Source organism: Pundamilia nyererei, unplaced genomic scaffold (assembly GCF_000239375.1).
Source record: "Pundamilia nyererei isolate P.nyererei 1_Seehausen unplaced genomic scaffold, PunNye1.0 scaffold00068, whole genome shotgun sequence".
In the NCBI taxonomy this organism is placed as follows: Eukaryota; Metazoa; Chordata; class Actinopteri; order Cichliformes; family Cichlidae; genus Pundamilia; species Pundamilia nyererei.
The window spans coordinates 2,740,504-2,746,075 of NW_005187469.1; the positions used below are offsets into that span (position 1 = coordinate 2,740,504).

Here is a 5,572-nt window from a genome sequence, read left to right on the forward strand (position 1 = left end):
TTTACCTTCAAAGTTAGGCTTCCACCCAAAAGGCACAGGAAAACCATCCACAGCAATATTAGTTAAATCCACAGCAGATCCGGATGTACATTCATGCTTTGTCGCATCTTTATTCAACCACTTTTCCCACACATGGTTGCTGTAACAGTACACTCAACAGCTGCAGCTCTCCCGGAGCCATGCACATCACCATCAACAGCACCCACATACTCAGGACCCAGTACCGTGTATGCAGGGCGGGGTGATGAGCCGATGCAGCTCCGGTGCGTCTGCTTCCACTGCAGCCGTGCCACAACCACGCCCGCCACATAGATAATTCAATGTTTTTAGTAAATACAGTGTTTACATTTAATTGAAACCATCTTAAGTCTACAAGGTCACTAAACTTAATATACTGTAGAGGGCAAAGGACTTATATTATAGAACAGTATAGAACAGTACCCCATGTTCTTATTCCCTTTTATTTATTGATTTTCCTAGATATTTTTATACACTCTAAAATACTGCAAAAAAAAGTATCACAAAATAATGACATATGCTATACTGTAAGTCTACATGATGTATCTTTAATATTTAAATACACGTACCTACACACATCGTTTACTGTTTACAGTACATGAGTTAATGTTTCAGATATTCATGTTGGTATGGTTAAAAGTTTGGAGTGAATTTAAAATTGTACTTATGCAAAGCAGATTTAATCACAAACTGTTGTAAATACCAGACTAATTAAAAATTTGATGGAATTAGTAATTAGAAATGGCTTATCCAATGCAATGGAATCTATTAATCTACTCATGCTAGTCTAGTAATAAAAGGACCATTTTCAGAAATCTCTGAAACTATCTTTGCATTGGGGAATGGTTCCCAAATGCAAGTTTATCAAAATGAGATCACTGCTAATTTCAGAAGGAATAGAATTAGATGATATAATGTCTAAACTGTCAGCATCTGTTATTGGATTATAGTCTCACACGATACAGTTTTGAAAATAAAATAAGTGAAACAAATATAACAAAAAAACAAATCACAGAACAAGATTTAATACAACAAAGTGTACTACTCTCTGGAGTGATTGTTTTTGACAACTGGTCTCTGTATACCTATGCAGATGTAATCTGTTATCTGATCAATTTAAATCCAGTTTAAAATCTTTTTCTCTTTAAAATCTTTTACTTTTCATCTGTTGTTAAGATTACTTTTCTATTGGGAAAACACACACACATGCAAAACCCATGACTCACATGACGCACACATGACTCATATATTAAACATGTACAGTCATCTCTGCTGACCCACATGGATAGTTGTTTGGGGAACGTCTCCATTCAGCACCCTACCACTGTATATAAATAAAACATAATTCATATTTACACACACACACACACACACACACACACACACACACACATGCGCGCGCGCGCACACACACACACTTACATGGAGCAATGAAACATTAAAGATTACCTTACAGACTGTAGTTTTCTAGATCAGCAAGAAGAATATATGGTTAAAGACATAAGTCCAACAGTTTTGTCCCTGTGTTTTGTGTGCTGCAGTTTCATAGGAAGACAAAATTAGTTGTGTGTGTGGTGCTTTGACACAGGTGATACAAATGAAAAATTAAAGACCTTTTGTAATTGTAATCTAGTAATTGCAACCTTGCTTTGGGGAAACACCTCAAATTACACACATTTTGCCTCTCTATGTCTTTCCCATTTTGTCAACAGTGCTGCTGGATCTTCATGACCTTTCAGTCTCCTGAATCTCTTTCTTTTTTTCTTCATAATCATCAGACACATTGACCATGTGTGCATATTGGCAATTTCTTATTCAAAACATGTTCCCATGCTTTTTCTTTCTTCCAAACATCCAAGAGAGTGACTATTCAAGTCTAGTTGCACTCCTAATTATCTGTTGATTAGAAGATCTAGTTTCACCAAAGTGCCACTTTACAAGGTGCCTGCTGTTCACATAATCTTGTGTGAAAAGGGAGACTTACTGTATGGAAAATCCGTGCATTACAAAATTTGATTTAATTTCACCTCATTTCTCCACTATGTCGCTGTAATGTAGAGGCAAACAGCAGATGAGGCCCATAGAGATTAAGTCAAAAGTGCCTTTGTGTTGCTGCAACAAAACACTATTTGAGGTTTCAGCTGGAGTACTGTAACTAGTAGACAGCCTTAAATGATCTCAATCCACTCTGTCTGCTCTTATTTGCATTTGGTCTGAGCATGTTTTGATTTCCTTTGTGTTTTCCTAGGATGAAATGATTGAGCACAGATCAGTGAGTGACTGTGGCAGTGGATTTGACGTATTACCAATGGAATGCCATCACTCTCCTTAAAAACATGTCTTGGGTCAAATGAGCCCCCACTAAATCAATACAGTGGGGCTGTTATAGGTAATTATTGTACTGAAGTAAAAGCTCAAAGAATGTTTTGTGCTCTAGTGATTTGGTTTTGTGGTAGGAATAGTTCATTAAGACTTTTCTCGGAAAAGAAAAAATCTGGGGAAAAGGGATACAAATATTCCAGCTCTGTATTTTCACTTATATAAACTGCATTTTCATTGCAGGAGCTGCTATCAATTGCTTTATGTTTATGATCTCGCAACGTCTTATGAGTAGATAAATCCATGGATTTATAAATTTAACATTAAATCCAGTAATGGCTCGAAATTTTAAAGACATATTTCCGAAATTCTTTGATACTACCTCTGTCTGTGTCCTTCATTATATGCAGAAAATGGTCCACTTCCATTTGCACTTTTACATTTTTCATGTGACTGGAACTGCCCAGAAGAGAAAAGCTTTTTCTCCCTTTCCCATCTCATCATTTCCCCCACCTCACTGTAAAGCTTGGTTAAAATATGTGTATGTGTGGTAATTTTTTCAGTAAACCTTAAGACTTTCTATGACTTCAGCCAAATTTGTGTTTAAATGCGGAAATTGATATGCAACAGGACATTAAAAAAGCTAAAATTGTTTTACATGCTGCAATTATTTTACAACACTAAAAAATTCCTCCGGCAAATGGAACGTTACTCTTTCAGTTCGAATAGTCATTGGCTGAAATATCATGTACCACTGAGCCCATTCCATTTACATCCAAGTCTTCACAGATGACAGTATTTTTGACAGATAACATTGTGTGGTTTGGTTTCAAGCTCAAATTCCACTTTTTTTCTTTGCACTTTCCTTTTTTCCATCATAGCTAAAGCTGAAATCTCCATTTGTAGTAGATATCTGTTTATTTAATTTAGAATATGTTGCAGCACATAGCCCCTCCAAAAATGCATACATTTCCAACTACTGGCAGTCTATAGTGTGAATAACCTAGTGCACACACGAGCACACACACTACACAGACACTGTAGCAGTCCTGCTGACATTGGTCATTAACAGGTGATGATCTCCTGCAGTGAGAGACGAAGCAGAAAAAAACCATATTTTTCTTTCTTTCAGAAACTGAGGGTCAAAACAAAGAGAAATGAATATTTCAGCTGCTCTGAATTCTCTTTACTTTGATGGTAGAATAATGAATAATTGCTCCAGAGGTTCTGCTCCCCTCTCGTTTGGGTGGTGTGCTTTCCAAGTATTAATTGGTTTTGTCGTATTTTTTTAATGGTTATTTTTATTTTTTCTTTCTTTCTTTCTTCCTTTTCGTTATTCCACATGTTAATCAAAAACATAAACAGGCAACATGCAAGCTGCTAATCAATTAGTGGCTATGTGAAACACCCTTGATGGTAACTGAAGCAAACAAACAAACAAACAAACCTAACCCCTAACGCATCCCATTCATTTTTTGAAATTTAAATGAAATTTCATAAGCCTCTTTATTTTTTAAACAAATGCAGTGCAATGTAAAATAGATCCTACTCCCTTACCAATAACTCTAAATCATGGAGTCTATAGAACAACTGAGAGGATAGCAGTGAAACTGAATAAAAGGCTGAGTCATTTATTTCATTCTTCACAGCTATTTTGAACTATTTTTGTCTTGAATATAGTAAATAGTACTACATTATAAAATGTTAAGACTTCAGGAGGAAGGTAACCTAAAAACGAACAAAATGAGCAGATTTTCACCCATACTTGCCCAAGCCAGATGGACCAACTTTTACCTAATATGGAGCAGATTACATACAATGACTGTGAAGAGACACTCCACATGGACACATATTTAGAAAACAACAACAACAAAAACCAACCAGTGATGACAAAAGATTTTATGAATCCTTCTTTGTGTGGATTCAGAATCTCTTTAAATATGAAGTACTTAAATGTCTCTAACAGGTCACAGCTCATCTCTGCAAATTTTTGCTTGGCAACAATTTTTCTTTACTCAGTGTTATGCCAAATGACATTGCTGTGATTGGTTGATCTGTACCTGTTCATACCTGTGAAACTGAGAAGGAAGTGAGCGGTTCCAGGCTAAGGTTGTCCATTACAATGGCCACTGTGTTCAGGAGTTCAAGAGTTGAACATTACTGAACTTGAAACATTCGTGTTCTGAATGTTCTGAATACAAAACTATACTGGTAGCATGAAGAAGCCTCCCATGAATATTACATGCTTTGCAGCCTGTAAAAAAAAGTCCTAAGAAAAAATGTTGGGAACTAAGTAATAGTCAGACATAAAAAGGGGGAGGAAAAGGTGACAAAGTAAACAAGAGAACTAGAGACACAAGGCCTTGCAAATATAGTGATTAAGAATAGTCACCTAAGATATGAGTCAATTTTTGTATGACAAAGTATCTCAGCTGGATGGCACATAAAATTGCCTTTATTCCCCTTTAAAAGTAAAACCTAGGCAGTCCTTTTAACTTACTTGGAGTTCTCTGTCTTACCGTCTATATCTGCCACTTTCTGTCGTCATCCACAAACACGTTTTTTGTCTCCACCCTCTTCTGCTTCTGTGTGCCCCTCTTCATTACATTCTGATACAATCTGCCAGTCTTTTGGGCTCTTCAACCCCCAATTGCTCTTCTTTCTTCTGGTGAACAGGAACTTATCATCTTTAAGGTGAGAAAGGTGCAGAACAGAAATGGGTAAGTCCAGCTACCAGGGAATAAGGTGCAAAGAAAAGAGGTAGGGGGTGAAAGGAAAAGAACAAGTAAAGAAAGGGAAGTAAAGGTTGAGGAAGTCTTCAAATAATGTAAGAGCAGAGGGAAATATTTGGCAAAGCTTCTGAGAACTGAAGTATTGATTCTACCTCACATCATTCTTTTTCTGTTTTACCACTAGTTATCCATACGTAGACATTAAGGATATTTTCAGCATTTCATAGATGCCTCTGGGAAAGTGTTTTGATCTGGCAGTTGGCTGAATAGTTAAATCCCTGTGCATTGAATTTGGCTCTTAGTACACAAATAGCTCTCAGTGATGTGCCATAGAATTGTCACAGGTTCTGCAAGTTTGTGTTTGTGTGTGTGTGTGTATGTGTGTGTGTATGTAAGCTCGTAAGCTGTCAGATTGATGCAGGGGTAATCAGCCTGGCTAATGAAGTCCTCAGGCAATTAATGAGTGTCTTAAGTCCACCTAAGATGAGACATATAGAACGCGC

At 36.8% G+C, this 5,572-nt stretch overlaps 1 protein-coding gene across 1 annotated transcript in view; it reads left to right on the forward strand.

The window, feature by feature from the left end:
- The window catches only part of LOC102210925 (zeta-sarcoglycan), a 360,423-nt gene that overhangs the window by 144,897 nt on the left and 209,954 nt on the right, over positions 1-5,572 (forward strand). The window lies entirely within an intron of this gene.